General features: G+C 42.2%; 1 non-coding gene across 1 annotated transcript; it reads right to left on the bottom strand.

Moving 5' to 3' along the window:
* Window positions 1-1,845: 1,845 nt before the first annotated feature.
* On the bottom strand, window positions 1,846-1,917 carry trnaa-cgc. Its single transcript has one exon. It is a non-coding gene; the product is annotated as a tRNA-Ala (tRNA).
* Window positions 1,918-23,838: the final 21,921 nt, after the last annotated feature.

Genomic DNA, 23,838 nt, shown 5'->3' with positions numbered 1-23,838 from the left:
TGTACTAATACCTAAAGTTGGCTTACAAAAGTAGTTTGAAGTGTTTTGTCAAAGTTTATCAGCAACTTTTTTAATTTAAAAAAATGACGTAGCGTTTTGTAAAGCTGCTTTTTCCTGGATCAGACTCATAAATGGACATTTTGGGTATACATGGACGGATTGAATCGAAAAAAAGACCCAATTGTGATGTTTATGGGACATATAGGAGTGCCAACAAAGAAGCTCGTCAAAGGTAATGAATGTTTTATATTTTATTCCTGCGTTTTGTGTAGTGCCGGCTAGGCTAATTCCTTTGTTTACGTCTTTTTCCGGTATTGCGAGGGGGTGCATGCTATCAGATAATAGCTTCTCATGCTTTCACCGAAAAGCATTTTAAAAATCTGACATGTTGGCTAGATTCACAACGAGTGTAGCTGTAGGAGTGAGGAATAACATTGTGGAAGAGACAAAAAGTGAGTAAAATGAAAATGTCTGCAAGTATTCAGAGGGGTCTGAATACTTGCTAAATACAGCGACTAAGTCGCTAAGTTGGCAACACTGAAAGTTAGTGAGGGAAATATGTCTCCAGCTTAAGCGATTTTTGCAATTCGTTCCAGTCATTGTCAGCAGAGAACTGGAAGGAAAGGCGGCCAAAGGAGGTGTTGGCTTTGGGGATGACCAGTGAGATATACCTGCTGGAACGCGTGCTTTTCGGGTGGGTGTTGTTATCGTGACCAGTGAGCTGAGATAAGGCGGAGCTTTACCTAGCATAGACTAAAAAGATGACCTGGAACCAGTGGGTCTGGAGAATAAGAATAGCGAGGGCCAGCCGACCAGAGCATACACTAGTGGCCATATCAATACAATTGACCCTTTCTTTACACTGTTCTAATGAAAGTACATTTCCATAGTACATTTCCATAACATCATTTAGCTTCCATAAACGTCGAACAAGGCTTGAACCCAGGATTGAACCCATGTGCTTCAGTTTACCCAAAACAGATGACTTAGCACATCTATTTCCTTCTTAAAATGTCAACATTCTGGAAAGTGTTGTGCAAAAGCTAATTTCACAACTAAATATACTCATCAGAAAATTTGGGGATTAACTTCAGAGCGCATGCATTTCAAGTATTAGCTCACTGTAGAGGCACATCCCCTTACTATATAATAGTCAGGGTTGCCATTTTGAGAAAACTTTTTTTTCTTCAAAGTCCTCCAGTGAAAGAACCTTCCCATGGTACCAGCTATCTTTCAGTAAGGCACGGATGGGATTTTAACCCATGATCTTCGGTTACAAGACCGACACCATCCTGCCACCATGCCACTCTATGCTGCAAGATATTTATCAACATTCTGGAAAGTAGTAGTTGTGTAATGTGAATTTGGCAAACAAATAACATCTCTGTTTCGTGTGAGTAATTTCAACATCTTTCTGGCAAAGGATTTGTGTAATGTGAATTTGGCACACAAATACTCAGTGGAGAACCACATTGAACCAAGGACCTCATACTAAAATAGCATGCACTCCCCTCTGAGCTGGTTCGATCCAATTTTATTTGCAGATAAAATGCAATATTAATACAATGTACTTTTTATATACAACACTCCATTGAAACTACAATGAAATGATAGCAGCAATTCTAAAAACAAGCAAGTATGGACAGTCATCTAACCCATGAACTTCAGTTTTTGAAAATGATGCAATGAAGTTGGCAACCATGCCACATTCTGTTACATAAATGTACGAACAGGGATTGAAACATGTTAACAGATTACAAGAGTAAATTCTTTAGCACATCTATGCTTCCTGCTGAGAATTTCAACATTCTGGAAAGTAGGAGATGGGCCATAGCAAAATTTTAATGGAAAAGCTGGGGATTGAACCCAGGACCTCATACATGCGAAGCATGCGCTCTACCACTGAGCTACATCCCCTTTCTGCAAAAGAAATTGTTTTTCTTATTTTTTTAAATTTCACTATAATTAATCAGGTAAGCTAGTTGAAACAAGTTTTCGGATTCACATTATGTTAGAAATTAGATATGTAGACGGGCGAGTCGGTCAAGGATCGATTCAGACAAGGTGGTAAATTGTATGACAAGCGACAGTTTATTCAGAGTGAAGATATCTAGAACAGCGTAAATACGGCTCTCCGCTGGTTCGTACGGAACTGCAGGCAAAGAGACCGTTACAATCAATACACCACTTATATATAGAACAGAAAGTAGGTTGATTCTGGAAGATCGGATCTTTGGATTGGTTCAGCTGGGGTGTAGTCTGTAGTCTTCCGCCATTGGCTCAGTTGTCTGTCCGTCATCGTAGAATCCTCTTCGGGCACACAATGTTCAGCTACAAAGGAGATTATGTGTGTGTGCGCTGGTTTTGGCAATTAGTGTAATGCGGGAGCTATCCTGTAGGGGACCCCACAGGCTTTACTTTGAGTTGTAGCCCTGTATTAACAATAGTTTGGTCACCTGTATAAGAAATAGCATTTCTCTACAAAACCCTCTCTTCACGTCTCACCAGAGACGTGACACAACTTAACTAGATTCAGACACAAAGAGAAACTTCTCCCAAGGGGACTATGAAATAAGGCACGGTATTAAACAGAAATAGATATATATGTATTACCATCATGTTCTCCATTCAATCCCACTATGTACTAAGTTGGCTACCAGCCACCTAGGAACTTACAACCCTCATTTAACAGAGCGGAGAACAACAGCTCAAAATAAAAGTAAAATGCTTGTCTACATAAGCCAACTTTTTCCCGCAGGAAAAAGTTGTGATTCCCTCTCTTCACATCTCCAAAGAGATGTGAATTAAACTAGGCAAGTCAGGCGGAATGATCCACTTGCATAACACATACATATATCCCCATCAGGCAACAGCAGATATATGTAAACCTAATAGGCACTCTCCTCCTCATCCTCGAATTCAAGTAAGTCTTTATCCAGCAGAGGAAACATCTGGGAAGGGGAGGAAGGGTCAATGGCTCTAGAGATAACCCTAGTGGTAAGGGAATGGATGCATGGAATGTAACAGCATCCACAGAGAACTAAAATGGCAGCGAACACCGAAATGGATACCAAAATGGAGGACACCAGGGTTTTATATTTACCAAACGCACTCATCCAGGAGTCCCACATCGAGGTATCAATCCCTGAATGAGATTTCATTTTACCATTAAGCGTCCGCAGACCTTCCAGAGCTATGGTCAAGCTACCATCCGAGGCTGTGTTATTAGGGATGAAAGTACAACACTGGTCACCAAACATAGAGCAAACTCCGCCCTTCTCAGAGAGTAACATATCAATGGCAATACGATTCTGGAATGTCATAAGAGAAGTTGCAGCCAGGCTCTCATGCTCCATACCGTTATCTCGCACCTGGCTCCTGTTATCTAACAAAAGACCGCTTGTTCTCGCAACCCCACACTCTGAATGTGCCCTCCCTTCTGTATTTTTTTCTTTTTTTTTTTTCAGCATGAGAAAGTCCCCTGGTCCTGACACTCTTAACAATGTTTCAAGTCAGCTATGTTGCATACCACTTACATACATCAACACAAGCCAACAGCAGATAATATTCAATCATATATATGGTAATGGCTATAATGTAAAACACAGGATCCAATAATCCCTCTTTTTCACACCCCCAAGGGTGTGAACAAAAATTCAGCAATGAATCATATAACAGTCACAAAGTTTAAAATACCTTCATGTCAAAAGAGAACAGCTTATTCAAAAACAGAACAAAAGAAAATGGTGTGAAATTTAAGTCCCCCTTTTGACACCCACAAGGGTGTCACTTAGCAAAAACAGGATAACACTTTGTTTATTGACATGTAAGATACAGGATAAAACTTTGGTCATGGAAAACAGAGTAAAGCAGAGCAAAGCATTATTATAAACCATCTGGTCCTCATCTACTCCTATCCTGCACCAGTTGGGCTTCATGCCACCCAGGGACTCGAAACCTTCACAACAGGGAGAACAAACATACTGGAAAGAAAACCTATCATAAAAATGTATAACAAGGAACTGTGGTGGTGTAAGATTTATTCTACTACCTCACCCACAGCATACCATGGGTCATCCTCAGTCAGTCTCATCCTCCCCTGAAAGCATGCTTCAGTATCAGCATCTCCAACTGGAGCATCAAGCAAAGGCATCATCATGCCTGAAGCCTTCACCACATCTGTAACAGACTTCTTGAAACACGGTATGATGCAAGCATCACAACACATCAATAACAAAAATACAAGAATTAGGGTCAGAAATCCAGTAACCACCATACTAGTGTACTTACCAAAACAGGCTCCCACCCAAGAGAACAGGCCAGACTCCTCCACCCCCGCCATGGTCCTCATCTCAGCAGATAATGCATCAAGTGCATCAAGCCCACTAAGGGCCTTAGATATACTACCATCTGGACTGGTGTTACGTGCAACATTGTTCACCGAACATCTTGCAGACGCCCCCTGACTGGCAAGAAGCATACCCAAAGCAAGTCTATTCTGTCTGGCAACCCTAGATGTGGCCTCAAACTGTTCAGACATACCAGTGAGTGCATCACGGGGGTAATTAACAAAACGCTGTTGATCATAGTAGATGTAATGAATCCATGCAGTCTGCCTTGCATCCACTATGGCTGGACCTATAATCCATCATTCCTACCCAAGACCTGAAACTCATGAGGAACCCCCACTGGCACTCCCAACAGGTTAGTGTGTATGTCAACTACATCCTCTGTCCATGGAGCACTACGTCTATGTCTCCCATGGAATGGAATGTTTTCAGGTCCCCTGGATACAGAACCCAACAGCTGTTCAGCAGTAACATCAACAATGGTCAGTGGAATTATCAAACTGGTCAGAGCACACGTACCTTGCCAGTCTCCTCTAAGAATGGGTCTCAGCACTCTTTTGGGTCCACAGATCCACCACACATCAGCCAGACCACTAGTTTGGTTTAGGCCTGTAACTGGCCAAGTGGAATTAATGGCTATGTTACTACTGCAATCAGCTTCAGGCAATCTCTCATAATCAATGCCATTACCTGTACCCGTGATGCAACTGTAATTGCCCCCATATGCCTCAACACCCCAAGGGGCCCGATGAGGAGGTACTGTAGGAGACATAAGGCTCAAAGAGGAACAGAGAGTTGAATTGGGCTAAACCTGGTAAAAACCTCTCAGAATACACAACCACCCCTCTCCTTCTCCTATAGCAAATGGGTGTGTAGCCAGAACAGGTCTAGCATGACCAATGTTTCATGTAACTCATGCAGTCCTTTCTTTTCAGGGTCTTAGCTGTATACCTCATATAAGACAGCCACAAATTGTCCCTACCATCAAAACCAGTCTCAGTGTCTAATTGATCAATAGCTGAATAGTCTCTAACATTAATTACCTGAATGGGATTTTTAACACAGTGGTGGCAGGTTCGGTCCAGGGGTGGTAGAGGAGTGTGTCTGGCCCTGGTTCGTCTGGGACCTCTGGTTTTGGCAGCACCTTAATAGAAAACCCACCCATCGTGTCTGTCCCGGTCCTTTGTAGTCCGAGGGTGTAAGTGTCTGCATCAGAGAGCTTAATAGTTTTGATGGTTAGTAGGATTTCATCACCTTTACAAAGTTCAACAGTGCTCCCAGGTTTTCCCCTATGCTATAAGGATACCCTCTTCTCCAATCCCAGAACTGTCCCAAGTCGGTTATCATGTAATCCCCATACGGACACCCTCCAATTTAATATAATTTCATTTATAATTTTCGTCCACTTGTTCTGTAGACATACATTCAGCACTCCACGGGTCAGAACCTGGAATCCGCTGGTACATCACCATCTATTTCCATCGATTTCTCCAGAGTCCTGGAAATAAGGCCTCATACACAGGGAATTAGACAACAGCCCCATAAAACTAAAACAGTCACACAGGTGAATGTAGCCCATAATACAGTGATCATAATATTTTCCCCATTTTCTGAACATACTATCAAACCCAATTAATCAGAGAAGTATCCACCCCAGAGTTTTCTGTCAACCCGTGAGCCAGGGTGGTCAAACCAGCTGAGGCTTCGGGCACTGATTCGTCCAGAGCTGTGTTATTTGGGATGTCACCCACGATAAGACAGCTCAGACAAACAGCTTCCATGTGAAGCCCCACCCTTTCCCCGAGAACACATCACTTAGCAAGAGCCAGACACATCTTCACTTCTATGAACAAAAACAGGGGTGACAGGACAGGGAGGGTTACTTCATTCGAGAGATGGCCCCCGGAATTCTGTTAATTCCAGTTCTCCTCTCGAACACTGTTTATTGTTCGATAGTGTAAATGTGTCTTACCCTCCCGCCGTGCGATATGAATCCGGGTAGCTCTTTCAGCTAGCTGTCACCAGGAGACCTTGGTATGGTCCCCCCAACAAGCCTCTGGGACTGGATTGAGTGACTTCACCTGTAGTTCACCTATAATGCATAAAATGCTGGACATACAGGCTTGGTTAACAAACAGTTTCTCATATGTTTTATCTGATTATATCTTTACCTTCTATGCCCATTTGTTTAGCTACATTTTTTTTTAAATGATTAGTTTCTTATCCAATAGGCCCCATCCTATCCTAGACCACAATTTACCTATCCCCTTTTGATACCTGGCTCTGCCCAGGTAACAACCTTACCTACTCTAAATAATGACTTAGGTAAGATTAGTATATTATCCTTCTGTTCTGACATTATCATGTATGAGCACCCCTTTAATTTTCCACATGTCCAATTCTCCCTTTTGTCTCCACTCAGTGACTGTTATCTACACATTCTGTTATCTTTGCTCGTCCTGGCTCCCTTCTAAAACTTCTCCTCTCTGCTCTCCAACCTTCAAGGTCTCTGCAGTGCGGGGGAGGGCTCTTCTGTCTGCCTTTTCCCATGTTTCCACATTTTAACTAAATGTCTCACTTTCTGGCTTTATCTAAACTCATGGATTTTTATTTTTTAGAAAAACATGTCTATGGTGGCAATTTCTAAAGTCTTTATATAGGTTAAGTAAACTCCACTATAATTAAGTTACCTTAAAAAAAATTAAATTTCAAAAAACTTTTTTAATCTTTTCATTTATTTTTTAGACAGTATTACCCATGACCACAAATTCATTATTCAAATGGCACCCCCTTGTGGCTGATCAGACCACCCGAGAGAGCCATGAAAGCAGGTCAAAGGTTACACCATCCCCCTACATTCGTGTTCCATACCATATTAGACATATTAAAGAACCCTTTATCCTTAAAATAAAATATAAATCATTTGTGTAATTAAAACTCCATAAAAACTAAAAGTTCCATATGTGAGCGTGCCTCTTTAAAATATCATGTCTCTGGGAACATGGAAATCCCCTTAACCCAAACATGTACTACATAAACAAAACCTAATAATTATGATAATCCCCTCAAACTCAAATAATTTGTCTCGATGTTTCATGTCTTATTCGTGTTTCTCCAAATTGTCTCCCCAAATCTACAAAAAGAATTTCACGTTAATAGAGTTGAACACTTTTTTTTTTTCCAACAGTCATGCACACCCCCTCAATATTCTATGATATAACTCTCATCAGCAAGCCTGCGACTTTTTCAACATTCTCACCGGTACCAGCTCCAACTGAAATACCTAATGTACCACACTCGCTTGGTCCCCGACCTCATTCATACCGATATTAGTCCCCGACTGAATATCAAGCATATTTCATGCACACGATTTGAGTCTCACAAATCTTCATTTACGCCAGAGCACATCTAAAACATTGTTTGAACATTCACTCAATATAGTCAACACATCTAAAACATTGTCTAAACATTCGTTCAATTTATCATTCAGTAGACATATGCATTTACAAACACACGAATAAACCGGGGCCAGATATGCCCAGTCTAGTCCAGGGATAACCCCTGTCTCTAGGAGGCCTATTAGCCGATGCTGATGGGAGTCTGGTCCACATCGTCACCTGCTAATCGGGTTGTATTGGAGCCGAATTCAAGTCGCTCAAGTCGACCCTGACCTCTGTCAGTGTTCTATTGGGTATCGAAGCTGGTGCACAATGAGTCAAGTGGTGCCAAGGCGCCCCTGATTTACCTTTGACCTGGACCGAGTGTGAAGTAACCTCCTTCACTTCGTACGGTCCAGTCCACCTGGGATCCTGCCACTTTCTCTTGTGGACCATGATCCTTACCCAGTCTCCGACCTTTACCCTTGGTTGCTCTGGATCTCCCGTCAGCTCCCCCCCATGGACTTTGTGTATCTGTTTGGAAAGAGCTGCGGACAGTTCCGTCAATTTTCTTACATAGTCAGTCATACCTATCTGGTGTACATCAAGAGGGGGCATATGACCTCCCTCTCTTGGTGGACCTGGCATTACTCTTCCTGTCATTATTTCGTGGGGTGAGAGATGAGTCCCTGCCCCAGGTGATGACCTCATGGCCATCAACGCCAGTGGCAGGGCCTCCACCCATGTCAGTTTTGTACCAGCACACACTTTGGCTATCTTACACTTCAGAGACTAATATCGCTCCTTGGTTCCCCTCTATGTTCTCTGTACACACTGGATGTGCAGGAGGTGGGGGTTCCCCCCCTCTGACTTCAAGCTGCTCCCCGTTGCCCCCTGCTCCATCTATGAATGGATTCCTCGTGTGGCCACTGGGGCGGAGCTGTTCTCGCATAGATCGAGGGGCATGCATGTCAGATGGCCCTGGTGTGCACCTTTGTGCACCCCCTGGTGTGGAGTAACCCTGTGGGCCAGGCTTTAATTCTTCACACTCCAGGTGGCCCCCTTTGATCAACGTATCCCCTTGGAGTACTCCTTCTTTTACAAGGAACACAGGGGCCTGTGTTGACGCGGGCCCGGCCCTTTTCCCGTTTCCGGTTTTTTATTCAGTTGTGCTCTTAGCGCCTCTTCGATGGCCCAAGTTCCTATCTTCAGTTCCACTTCTGCCCTTTCTCTCTGTTTAGTCCCTTTTTCTTATATACGTGATTTTTGTTCTTTTCTACTTCCTTGTCTCTGGCCTCCTGCAACGTCCCTCTCAACTCACATTCCCTCGTTTTCAGCTGGGCCCCTGTTGGCGGCCCCCCCTAGATAACCTGCTTGTGTCCATCTTAACTTCAATCCCTCCCAAACTTTCTTTATAGGCTTCCATTGTACTTTCCCCTGATCTATATTCTATTTTTTGTTCTAGGAACTCATTAAACCTCAGCTTTGGAGTATTGGGGGTCGCCATTGTGAATTTGCTTTAAACGTAATTTAATTTAATTCAATCGGAATTTAATCGTAGTTTTAATCGAAATTCTCTCCTTCCATCTGAATATAGTTAGCATATACTTCGCCCGACGTTGATTAATACCCACGATGTATTCGAAGACACTATTGCTCGTACTCTGCCTTATCTCAGAGCTTCTCCTTCGAATATTCAGGTTGAGAAAAACGCATGGGTTGGTATTGCATTTGTGGAGCGCACAACCAAGGGATCTATTCGACTATTTAGTCTCAATATTTAAATATTATATTCAGATATTATTTCAATTATACATCAGTCATTTCGTTCCTGATTATACATTTATACATGTACCTATTAACATAGGTACATACAATATAGAAGTTTCGGATTTATCCAATACCCCTTATTATAATTCTCTCTCTCCCTCTATCTAACCACCAACAATCTTAATGGAAACAATTACAAGCACATTGCATTTTAACATAAACAGTTACAAATAGACAAAACAAGACAAAACAACACGTTATATCTCTGACCCCTGAAAGCCGATCCTTATCAGTGAACCTCTATCAGACTGGCCGTACCGGGTCACGGGTCCCAAAATTACAATTTGTCCCCTCGGCGCCAGATTTGATGAATAGTAATTAGCTATCCCCTACTGATCTCTATTCCTGATCCCTATCGAGCTGACCCCTATCAGAATTATCACACATGTCCGACCCCTATCGGTGAATCTCTATCAGACTGGCCGTACCGGGTCACGGGATAAAATTACAATTTATCCCCTTCGGCGCCAGATTTGATGAATAGTAATTAGCTATCCCCTACTGATCTCTATTCCCGACCCCTATCGGAACTATCCAGGCCTTAAAAGTGATCACTCATCATTGAAAGCTAGCAGACTGTGCTGACCGGGTCACGGGTCCCAAAATTACAATTTGTCCCCTCGGCGCCAGATTTAATGAATAGTAATTAGCTATCCCCTTACTGATATCTCATCAATGATTTAAATCACACCGGCCGTCGCCGGTTCGTTACTACATATGTTCACATACACTGTTCTTTCGACTCGTCAGCAAATTATAAATTTACACAAGAATTCATACTTACTCGGAAAAAAAAACTGATCAAAATTTGGACAGACTATACGACAATATGCAAAGTTTGATTTAACAGGCTTTGCCTACCTTTTTTATGGTGCACCTTGAGATCAGTTTTCCGAGTTGAGCAGAATTGTTGTCCTCCCCCCAAAGTCTTCACCCGTCCTCCGTGAACCTTCCTTTCACCAACTCGCCTTCTCACACCCAAATCAACTCACTTCGACTGGATCGTTAGTAAACCATCCTCTGCCTACCAAGTTCTGTTAGAAATTAGATATGTAGACGGGCGAGTCGGTCAAGGATCGATTCAGACAAGGTGGTAAATTGTATGACAAGCGACAGTTTATTCAGAGTGAAGATATCTAGAACAGCGTAAATACGGCTCCTCCGCTGGTTCGTACGGAACTGCAGGCAAAAAGGCCGTTACAATCAATACACCACTTATATATAGAACAGAAAGTAGGTTGATTCTGGAAGATCGGATCTTTGGATTGGTTCAGCTGGGGTGTAGTCTGTAGTCTTCCGCCATTGGCTCAGTTGTCTGTCCGTCATCGTAGAATCCTCTTCGGGCACACCATGTTCAGCTATAAAGGAGATTATGTGTGTGTGCGCTGGTTTTGGCAATTAGTGTAATGCGGGAGCGATCCTGTAGGGGACCCCACAGGCTTTACTTTGAGTCATAGCCCTATATTAACAATAGTTTGGTCACCTGTATAAGAAATAGCATTTCTCTACATATATTTCACTAGTCATCCCCAAAGCCAACACCTCTTTGGCCGCCTTTCCTTCCAGTTCTCTGCTGCCAATGACTGGAACGAATAGCAAAATGACTGAAGTTGGAGACTTGTATCTCCCTCACTAACTTTAAGCATCAGCAGTCAGAGCAGCTTACTGATTGCAGCTCATCTGTAAATAGCCCATCCAACCAACTACCTACAGGCGGAAGTTTACATACACTTAGGTTGGAGTCATTAAAACTTGTTTTGCAACCACTACACAAATGTCTTGTTAACAAACTATAGTTTCGGCAAGTCGGTTAGGACATCTACTTTGTGCGTGACAAAAGTAATTATTCAAACAATTGACTATGCCTTTAAACAGCTTGGAAAATTCCATAAAATGATGTCATGGCTTTAGAAGCTTCTGATGGGCTGGCTGATGGGCTAATTGACATCATTTGAGTCAATTGGAGGTGTACCTGTGGATTTATTTCAAGGCCTACCTTCAAACTCAGTGCTTCTTTGCTTGACATCACGGGAAAATCAAAAGACATCAGCCAAGACCTCAGAAAAATAATTGTAGACCTCCACAAGTCTGGTTCATCCTTGGGAGCAATTTCCAAACGCCTGAAGGTACCACATTCATCTGTACCAACAATAGTACGCAAGTATAAACACCATGGGACCACGCAGTTGTCATACCGCTCAGAATGGAGACGTGTTCTGTCTCCTAGAGATGAATGTACTTTGGTGTGAAAAGTGCAAATCAATCCCAGAACAGCAAAGGACCTTGTGAAGATATCCACTGTAAAACGAGTCCCATATCGACATAACCTGAAAGGCCACTCGGCAAGGAAGAAGCCACTGCTCCAAAACCGCCAGACTAAAAAAAGCCAGACTATGGTTTGCAACTGGACATGGGGACAAAGATCGTACTTTTTGTAGAAATGTCCTCTGGTCTGATGAAACTGTTTGGCCATAATGACCATCGTTATGTTTGGAGGAAAAAGGGGGAGGCTTGCAAGCCAAAGGACATCATCATGTTGTGGGGGTGCTTTCTCGCAGGAGGGACTGGTGCAAAAAATAGATGGCGTCATGAGGGAGGAAAATGATGTGAATATACTGAAGCAATATATCAAAACATCGGTCAGGAAGTTAAAGCTTGGTCGCAAATGGGTCTTCCAAATGGACAATGACCCGAAGCATACTTCCAAATTGTGGCAAAATGGCTTAAGGACAACAAAGTCGAGCTATTGAAGTGGCCATCACAAAGCCCTGACCTCAATCCTATAGAAAATGTGTGGGCAGAACTGAAAAAGCGTGTGCGAGCAAGGAGGCCTACAAACCTGACTCAGTTACACCAGCTCTGTCAGGAGGAATGGGTCAAAATTCACCCAACTTTATTGTGGGAAGCTTGTGGAAGGCTACACAAAACATTTGACCCAAGTTCAACAATTTAAAGGCAATGCTACACTCAATTAGTATTTGGTATGTAAACTTCTGACCCACTGGGAATGTGATGAAAGCAATAAAAGCTGAAATAAATCACTTTACTATAATTCTGACATTTCACATTCTTAAAATAAAGTGGTGATCCTATCCTGACCTAAGACAGGGAATTTTTAATAGGATTAAATGTCAGGAATTGTGAAAAACTGAGTTTAAATGTATTTGGCTATGGTATGTAAACTTCCAACTTCAACTGTATGTACACTTCCAACTTCAACTGTACATACTGTAGGTTGACCCAAGTAGTACAAACATCTGAGCATGACTCCTAATCTTTGGATCGAGAGATGCATAGAACCTCAGTGACATTGTTTTGAGTAGTTCTCCAATCACTGCATCAGACTAAAGATCGATAAGCTCAAGTTGCAGGTCAGTGGGAACATTATCCACATTAAAGATGAAAGGAGAGGAAACCAACAGCATGTCCTTTTCCAACACGTTGAAATCCTCAAACAATGAGAACTCACTGTTCAAAGCATGCAGCAGCGATATATATATACTTTTCACACTGGTCATCTGATAGGGAACAGACTAGTAGTGTCAGAAGGTGGGTGTCACGGTCGTCATAATGAGGAGACCAAGGTGCAGCGTGGTAAGCGTACATAACTTATTTAATGAAAGAACGAACACTGAACAAAACGAACCGTGAAGCTATACGACTAGTGCAAACAGGCAACTAAACAGAATAAGAACCCACAAAATAATCAAGGAATATGGCTGCCTAAATATGGTTCCCAGACAACGATAAACAGCTGCCTCTGACTGAGAACCAATCTAGGCAACCATAGACATATAAACACCTAGACTAGAAAACCCCCTAGACCACAAAACCCCCTAGACAATACAAAAACGAAACAAACCACCCTTGTCACACCCTGACCGAACAAAATAATAAAGTAAACAAAGATAACTAAGGTCAGGGCGTGACAGTGGGTGAGATTGTTGGCTTCTACTCGGCGGGTCAGGAGTAATTTTCTCTTGAAGGCTTTGATAAGGAGGTACATCTGATGTGCAAAGAGGCCCTTCCCTTGTTTGGAATTCAGTTCATTCATGTGGGCCAGGATGTCCACGGTGAAGGCAAAATCAGCCAACCATTCTTTATCTTGCAGTTGAGACAAATCCACATTTTCCTTTCATTTGCAAAAACTCACCAATCTCCGACTTCAGGTCCCACACCCTTCTAAGCAACTTCCCCAAACTCAGCCATTGTCACGTTCTGACCTTTTATTTCCTTTGTTTTGTATTTATTTAGTATGGTCAGGGCGTGAGTTGGGTGGGCAGTCTGTTTGTTTTTCTATGATTTGGGTATTTCTATGTTTCGGCCTAGTATGGTTCTCAATCAGAGGCAGGTGTCATTAGTTGTCTCTGATTGAGAATCATACTTAGGTAGCCTGGGTGTCACTGTGTTTGTGGGTGATTGTTCCTGTCTCTGTGTTTTGCACCAGATAGGACTGTTTAGGTTTTCACACATTTCTTGTTTTTGTAATCAGTTGTTCATGTTTACATATTAAAAGAACCATGGACACTTACCACGCCGCATATTGGTCCTCTGATCCTTTTCGCCTCTCCTCTTCGGAAGAAGAGGAGGAAATCCCTGACAGCCATCTTTCGTTTGTGTGGTAGGGGAGATCTACATAACCCGACTCTGTCTCTTCCAACAGTGAGACAAACTGCCTGTGGTTTAAATATTTTGATCTTATGAAGTTTACCACTATTTATTTAATTTTTGTTTCCTCCTTAATTATCCCCAATTTCATTGTTACAGATTTGTCTCATCGCTGCAACTCCCGTACGCACTCGGGAGAGGTGAAGGCCGAGAGCCGTGCGTCATCTGAAACACAACCCAGCCAAGCCACACTGCTTCTTGACACAATGCCCACTTAACCCGGAAGCCAGCCACACCAATGTGTCAGAGAAAACACTGTATACCTGGCAACCGTGCACTGCGCCCAGGCCGCCACAGGAGTTGCTAGTGAGCGATGAGCCAAGGACATCCCTGCCGGCCAAACCCTCCCTAACCCGGACAACGCTGGGCCAATTGTGTGCCGCCCCATGGGTCACTCGGTCATGGCCGGCTGCGACAGAGCCTGGACACAAACCCAGAATCTCTAGTGGCACAGCTAGCACTGCGATGCAGTGCCTTAGACCACTGCGCCACTCGGGAGGCCAGAAGTTTAACACTTTAGTGACTGTATCCACAACATGGCTCATTTTCAGAACACATTTACAGAGCACCTCCTGATGAATAATGCAATGCAGGAAAATTATTTTCTGATCTGGGTTCAGCTCAGCTACTTGATCTTGTATCCTTTTCAAAATGCCAAGTTTGGGCATCAGTGTTCAAGCTTTATAACCTCCCCCAATAAAGCTTTCCCTGTGGTTGTGATCTTCATTGACTGCACTGAAGCAAGCTCCTATGTAATTTCAAAATTCTGGGGTTATGCCTCGTATGAATATCAACAACTGTGCCATGTCACGTGCATCACTGCTCTCATCCAGGGCCAAGAAGAAATATGTGAAATCCTTTACCTTGTCTTTCAACTGTTGTTCCATATTCGCTGCGATGTCTTCAACACGCCATGTCACTGATCGCCTTGACAGGGAAACATTTTCAAACGGCTCTTTCTTGTTGGGGCAAAGTATCGCTGCAGAGTCACTTAAACATTCTTTAATGAATTTGCCCTCAGCGAATAGCTTTCTATGTTTAGCAATTTTGTGGGACAGTACATAGCTAGCTCTCACAATTCCGTTGTTTGCTGAATGCAGTTTTGTGAAAAGTCTTTGCTGTTTTTGCAACTGAGAAAGCAACTCATTCTCAGTTGAGGGGGAGCCCTACAATATTACGTGAGAACGTTCGGGAAGAGGAAATGTTGAAAAGTAGTCTTTAGACATGCTGTACTTTTAAATGTATTTTTGTATGACTAAAACAAGCAGACAACAAGAATTGTTGTTGTTGTAAGCCAATGGGTAACCTAGGTAACTACAGGACGTCGCGGGCCTGTAGGTTGTAACTATCTAATACCGACTGGGACTAAAGAGGGCTTGATATGAAACGGAAAACAAGCCATCTGTTTTTTTAAAACAAATTGCTTCTCTTGTTACATGGCACTGTCTGCTACGTAGGCCTATGTCTTTACGCATAACATTAAAGTGGCTCTACAAAAAAATACTAGGATCCTGTGTATCTCATCGTTGCCTGTGTGTGAACAGATTCTCCTAAAAATCTGCCATGAATACGGCATTATAGGAAGACAGTAGTTTGGAGGAGGATTCTAGTAATCGGACTAGAGGCGCTCTTTGAAAATGGGGATGGATAGCCTACTTGAACAAGCGAAATTAAGTATGCAGATACGTGAATTGTGAATAATGAAAAAGTATGAGTGCACAAACCTCCAAAATATAGGGGGAGGTCAAACAGCAGTTACCAAGCCAAAGCCATATACTGCAGCCATCTTTACCTCTGCATTGTTTTGATAAAAAGTTTAGCTGTTCCCTGCAGCTACGTCCATACGTGGTCCTAAAGTCAGCCGGCTAATACTACTAAACTGCATTTGCCTTTTAATAGGGATTGGAATGATTTTAGCAGCCTATTACATTTTTTTGATGTTGAGTTAGGGTATAGCATCTGCCAATTGATGCCCCTGGGCTGGCTAGGCTGCACTTCTGCTCTCAAAATCCATGCCGTTCTCAACTGTTACCGTTAAGACCTGCTTTCTGTGGGTCTTAGAACTTCCCATTAGCACTGCATTAAATTGTAACTTTTGCGATGTTTTTAAGGAGACACCTCAAATATTGACACCCCTTCCACAGTGCAAGCAAGCTGATGTTAGACAGGGAAATTGCCGAATGTGGCTGTTACGAATTCCCTGCTGGTGATTCTTAGCACACCATCTCATTCTCACAGGCCTCTATTAGGGACACAAATTCTGTAACTTTCTAACTCCTGCAGCAGGCTCCCCTCCCCATCTGAAGGGCCAGTCGTAAACTGTCCCTTCAAAATTCTGGCACTATTTTTTAGTTTTATTTGTATTTCACCTTTATTTAACCAGGTAGGCCAGTTGAGAACAAGTTCTCATTTACAACTGTGACCTGGCCAAGATAGAGCAAACCAGTATGACACAAACAACACAGAGTTACACATGGGATAAACAAACATACAGACAATAACAAAATAGTCTATATACGGTGTCTGCAAATGTAAGATTAGGGAGGGAAGGCAATAAATAGGCAATAGTGGCAAAATAATTACAATTTAGCAATTAAACACTGGAGTGATGGATGTGCAGAAGATGAATGTGCAAGTAGAGATACTGGGGTGCAAAGGAGCAAAAAATAAACAACAATATAGGGATGAGGTAGTTGGGTGGGTTATTTACAGATGGGCTATGTACAGGTGCAATGATCGGTAAGCTGCTCTAACAGCTGATGCTTAAAGCTAGTGAGGGAGATAAGAGTCTCCAGCTTTAGTGATTTTTGCAGTTCGTTCCAGTCATTGGCAGCAGAGAACTGGAAGGAAAGGCGGCCAAAAGAGGTGTTGGCTTTGGGGGTGACCAGTGAGAGATATACCTGCTGGAACGTGTACTACGGGTGGGTGCTCTTATGGTGACCAGTGAGCTGAGATAAGGCGGGGCTTTACCTAGCAGAGACTTGTAGATGACCTGGAACCAGTAGGTTTGGCGATGAGTATGAAGCGAGGGCCAGCCAACGAGAGTGTACAGGTCGCAGTGGTAGGTAGTATATGGGGCTTTGGTGACAAAACGGATGGCACTGTAATAGACTGCATCCTATTTGTTGAGTAGAGTGTTGGAGGCTATTTTGTAAATGACATCGCTGAAGTGGAGAATCGGTAGGATGGTCAGTTTTACGAGGGTATGTTTGGCAGCGTGAGTGAAGGATGCTTTGTTGCGAAATAGGAAGCTCATTCTAGATTTAATTTTGGATTGGAGATGTTAATGTGAGGCTAGAAGGAGAGTTTACAGTCTAACCAGACACCCAGGTATTTGTAGTTGTCCACATATTCTAAGTCAGAACCGTCCAGAGTAGTGATGCTGGACGGGTGGGCAGGTGCGGGCAACGATTGGTTGAAGAGCATGCATTTAGTTTTCTTGCATTTAAGAGCAGTTGGAGGCCAAGGAAGGAGAGTTGTATGGCATTGAAGCTCGTCTGGAGGTTAGTTAACACACTATGGGGACAGTCAATCACAGTCCGTCATCTTGGGTCCCAGATCCCCAATTACTGCCTCCCTAACTCAGTCTCCTTCAATCATTTACAGAGAGAGAAGCAAGCTTATCGCTGTCCTGCACAATAACAGCTGGGCTCCGATATCTTTGGACATGTGGGATGGTGTGTGTGCGCACAAAGTGAGTTATGTGCCAAGCCATAAGACTGCTGAACAATTAATCAAATGGCTACCTGGACTATATGTATTGACCCCCCTATTTTTTTTTTTTTTTTACACTGCTGCTACTCACTGTTTATTATCTATGCATAGTCACTTTACCCCTACCTACATGTACATATTACCTCAACTAACCTGTACCCACGCACGTAGTCTCGGTGCGTAGTCTCGGTGCGGTTATTTTATTGCGTAACTTTTTTAAACTTTAGTTTATGTAGTAACTATTTTCTTAACTCTGTTTTATCGTAAAACTGAATTGTTGGTTAAGCGATTGTAAGTAAGCATTTCACATTAAGATCTACCTACACCTGTTGTATTTGGTGCATGCGACAAATACAATTTGATTTGATGTATATATAGTTAGTTGTTATTGTTGCATTATGTATGCTGCCTCTGTACAGCTTGTAACCTGTAAACATGTTCAGGGATTATATGCCATTTATACAGTCCTTTATTGTTGTTATTGCTGCTCTTGTGATATCATATGTACAGTATATTCATTGCCTTCCATTTTCTTCTACAGAACCACTACATCCCCATGTTCATCTTTGTTCATCTTTGTGTGTAAATAAAGTTCCCTGTGTGTGTTAACTCTTGTGGTGCCTTACTCCCCTCTAACCAGGGGGGACGGTGTCAGTGAGTCACAGGTCAGCAAACACATAGTGCCAGGTTGCTCTATTTCCCTGGCGTAAGGGCTGGAAAATGCCATGACTAAATTGCAAACAAATGTGCATTTGACACTTGTGCCTCCTGAAAATAGAGCCCTTATTATTTAAGTTTTATTTTTGGTTGAGATTGAGATTTAAAACCAACATATCAAGTATTAATTTGTAGATAGACTGGCTTTCGTTCCAGTTTAAGTCATTGGCACAGATGGAACTATCCATGCAGTAAATAGCTCAGCAGTAAATGGCCTATTAACTTGTCGACAAGTTAACAAATTATGTTCGATTCACGTCTCTTACGCAACCAAATATAAAAGCTAAAGAATGGGACTAAGACAGTGGCTCAGATGGACCACTGGCTATCCACGATACGGTACATCCAAGATACAGTACATCTCCTTTAAATGTTGATATTTGGTTGAGTTGTCAACCAAACGCGATTCAATATTACTTTTGTAATAGAGTAAATAGCTTTAAGTTCAGGCTGTTATACAAATGAATGAACAGTCAACCTTAAAACGAGTAACACATCCATGGCCATATTTTGAGGTTACTGCAACTATACATTTCTTCTTTTCAATCAATCAATCACTCAAATGTATTTATAAAGCCCTTCTTACATCAGCTGATGTCACAAAGTGCTGTACAGAAACCCATCCTAAAACCCCAAACAGCAAGCAATGCAGGTGTAGAAGCACGGTGGCTAGGAAGGCCAGAACCTAGGAAGAGACCTAGTCTATGAGGGGTGGCCAGTCCTCTTCTGGCTGTGCCAGGTGGAGATTATAACAGAACATGGCCAAGATGTTCAAATGTTCATAGATTCTTATGTAATCATATAAAGTGTTCATGTTCAACATAGCAAGCATAGGTTGTCGCAGGTCTGTGGAGATGTTATTTATCACATGCGCCGAATACAACCGGTGTAGGTAGACCTTACCGTGAAATGCTTACTTACAATCCCTCAACCAACAATGCAGCTTTAAGAAAATAGAATTAAGAAAATATTTACTAAATAAACTAAAGATAATTTTTAAAAAAGGTCACACAATAAAATAAGAATAATGAGGCTACATACAGGGGGTACCGGTACAGAGTCAATGTGCGGGGGTACAGTTTAGTCGAGGTAATATGTACACTCCCGTAATGGAGGAGTGGACAGTTTGAAATTTCCCTAAAGTATGTCTTAGTCACTGTTCTATTTGGGTTTAGTTTGAGCTGGCATGTTTTATATGGAAGATCATTTTTGGTTATAATCTGCTGGTTTATAATTGCAGTTTTAGAATTAGTGGTAGACTGAGCCAAACACTTTTATCTGTTAAAGCATGTGCTCAGTACATAGCTAGCGTGGGTATATTGTTTGTGATCTTATTGTAGATGTCAGATTACATTGGTTTATTTATCCAAGTACGTAACTTTGAGTGGGATTTAGTTGGTTTGGCACCCTGTCAATTCAGCACTAAAACGATATGAACTAGCGCCCAATCCTTCTCCGCTTCTTTCTGATGATTTGATTGCACCCCATAGAGATTAGTCATTTTGGAACAGCTGAAAGCCAGCAGAGAATGACATTTTTAGCTACATTTTGATGTGTATGTATGTATGTACAGTGTATTCACCATATGAAAAGGTACATTGAATGTGTTATGCTGTGGATGTTCAGTACTGTAGTATGTTGAAGGCATGATAGCAAAATTGGAATAGCACGCCGCCCATATAAAAATTACATAGCTCATGTCTTTTGATCAGTTCTGTTTGACCTTGGTAAACATTTGGCTTTACATCTACAAATGTCAGCTTGAATAATGTAGTTGGCTCTGTTTCAAATGCTCGTTTCGATATCTCAGTGGGTTTCGCTCGGCGAACACAAATGATGATGGTATCAATCACACCCCCTCATAAGGTGCCACTTGCCCGCCCCTGGTCATTTTCTGCAGAGAGGAAGAGGCAAAGAGAGAGGCCTAACTCAACTGAAAAACTGTCTCCCTCCAGCAGGTGGTGTTTAATAACAAAAATTGCCCACCAAGTAAAATGGTTTTGTATGGAGGTCAAAGAGAGCGTGCCGAATTTGCTCAAGAAAAATATGAATGGCTGGTAGCATAGCATCTCCCTCCATTGACTACAGGTGATTGACGTCAACAACCCTCAATTCATATTTTTAAAAAGCATAAAATAATTAGATGTATCCACCAATGCAACAAATGTATAGGCGGGAGCAAGAAATCCCGCCTTGTGGACAACGACTCCCATTGTTAGGGCGGAGAGACAAGGACCTTGTCAGTATATCCATAATCTTAGTTTTCGCTCATCTTCACTTCCTTGGTACATGCTGTCCTCAGTGTCGGAGCCTCTGAGGGATGATGTTGTTGGGACTACCCTGGCTTCAGAGAACATGTCTGCGATATGGTAGTTGGCCATATCCCACTGTGATATATCGAAACAAGTACTTGCCTAACCCTGGTTCTCTGATAACATGAGTGAGTATCTCACCACATTTCCCTGCTCGCAAGAGCGCAAGGAATAAAAGGCATGATGGTGAATGACCAGAGGGCGGGCGAGTGGGGCCTTATAAGGAGGGAGGGGCTTCCCTTATTTGCCGCTCGACCGGTCTGTCTTCGACAGATGTTGTGTGATTGGTCTCTTCATCATTTGTGATTGCCCGAGTGAATCCCACAGTAAGATATCTCACTCATATTATCAGAGAACCTGGGTTACACAAGCAACCTTGAGATACTGCATGTATAAGACTCACTACTACATACAGTCTTACATTTGGCGAATCAAAAAGGAATGGCTATAAACATATAAGTAATCCTCCCACATACATACTGCCCAATGGCATCTGATAGTCTAATAGTCCTTGACCACAAGTGGGCAGTGACACTGATGAATTCAGATCCTACAGCAAATTTAAATCACACTAATAAAGATTAAAGTGATTAAAGAAACCTAATGGTTCCAATAAGGGTTGATTGAAGCTCCATTGAGCACTTAATCAGTTATGCGGTCAAGTGCTTGAAAGATAAATTCATCTGCTGGATGTATTTTATTCAGTTTAGATTCCCCTGAGATAGGCCTTGGGTTTGATTGATCTGCTCATTAAGTGGTTCGCCAAACCTCTGGTGCTCAGATCTCCCAGCTCCTTCGCTCTCCACACAGCCAACATATTGCCACACTTGTGTCTACCGGTTCCCAAAAGTATGAAGTGACATGCATCAGAGAGGAGTGAGATGCTGCAACATCTGCCCACGCTTTTAATGCTTCCTCTGCCTCCTCTGCCTCCTCTTCAACCTCACACTTTTCTTAGAATGGCCTGTCCATAAGCCACATAATACATTATGTTCATATTTCTGTACATGTTCATGTAATAGCTAGGCTATAGTATAGCTGTGAAATACTTTGTTTATTTAAGCCTCTTACTCAGCCCCGTTATAACTGACAAGGACTGTCAGTTTATTTCAATCACAATCATATAGCTATTTTCATCTCTCTTCATGTCATTTCACATGAAGGATCTTAGCAGTGGCAAATACCTCTACATTAACTATCAATTACCACAAAGCTGCCTCACCCACATACTGTAATGTCTCTTCTGTTCTCTTCTCCCCTAAACCTTCTGCGTTACTGTATGTACAGCATAACTGGGTTCAAATACTATTTTAACTATTGGTTCCATTGCAACAGCAATCTCAATCAAGCACAGCTAAAGAATTTTACATGATTTCAAATAGTATTTCAACCCAGGTCTGATCTGTACAGAGCAGATGAACGGTTGAAATGTGATGCTACTGAGACAATGAGTGTGAGTAAGCACATTCATCAGACATTGTTTATCTCAGGCCTGCATGCTCACTGTCCCAGTTCTCCTATCATTCCACTTCTGTGAGGAACATGATACAATAGCAAAGAACTCCAAATTTGGGTTCGCCCAAACAACCTGGAGGTGTTCTCAAAAATGTCAACAAGAAAACATGTAATGGACTGTGTAACTACTCTAGCACATCAAATATGCATGTGAGGAATGGTGTCTCTGCACCTACCCTGCGTGACTTTCATTGAGTAAAAACAGTGACAGAAGGTAGATTCTTTCTGCCACATTTCTATTCAAGAACAGCTTGACTCAATCATAATGGAAGTGTGCCTGGACAGTGAAAACATTCGATCATAATGGAAGTGTGCCTGGACAACTGAGAAATATCTTTCTCTTTTGGCTCTTCTTGTTATCAGGGCACACGGTACAGCACTGGTCCATGCCGGGTTGTTGAGGAGGAGCAGGATGCGTATTGGGGAGCCAGATCAAAAGCATCAGGATCCAGAGCCATCTTGAAGCCTCTGCAACACTGCTGCACTCGAGTACCATGGAAACAGACCAGAACCTCTCTCCCTCGCCTTCTCCCTTTCCCATCCCCCCCCCTTCCCTCTCTCAGTCTGAATAATATTACTGTACACACTTTCCCTTCATGTTCTTCTTTTAGTGTTACTGGAACAAATAGGCTATTAAAATCAGCAAGTTGTCATCGAACTGTCTCAGTTTGAGGCTTTCACACTAATTGGTGAGGGAAAAGACACAATCATGTCAACATCCAACAGGCGTCTACTGAAAGTTCACTCTCCGGTCACATTATCAAAGACATTTCTGAAAGCCTGCTCGCTTTCTTCTCCCACTCCCCTTTGATGATATGGAAAGTAACATGCTCATGGGAAAACATGAATATGTCAATACATTACCATGTTTGGATATGCTGGATATGAGATATTTGAATGCATGTGATTTGAAATGCTTCTATAACCGAATTAAAATGTGGTCCAAAAATGAATGGTTTGAAAAAATCTTAGAGACAATATTTTGCCGGTGTTTGTCATATATTGTCCTTTATTGCAGGATTTTGTTGTTGAGTTCTTTTCCCTCCAATAATATCCCTGACATAATTTAATCTATCCAAAGGCCTAGTAGCACTCAGCAAGATGGCGCCGACAGAGATGGTCACCTCGCTTCAAGTCCTTAGGAAACTATGCAGTATTTTAATTTTTTAAAATTATGTCTTACATTGTTAGCCCAGAAAATCTGAAGTATTATTACATACAGGAACTGTGCACAGTTTTGGAGAGGTGTGTGGCTACTTGGAGACACCATTTAGACCTCTCAGTCAAACCCTTGTAATATTTATTTCTTATCTTGCAGCTACTCCAACTGTCAATGAATATTCTTATTCTGTTGCT

Source organism: Oncorhynchus tshawytscha, linkage group LG01, assembly GCF_018296145.1.
Source record: "Oncorhynchus tshawytscha isolate Ot180627B linkage group LG01, Otsh_v2.0, whole genome shotgun sequence".
Classification (NCBI taxonomy): Eukaryota; Metazoa; Chordata; class Actinopteri; order Salmoniformes; family Salmonidae; genus Oncorhynchus; species Oncorhynchus tshawytscha.
The sequence above is the reverse complement of the archived record's forward strand: the minus strand, read 5'-3'. Positions and strand labels throughout refer to the sequence as shown.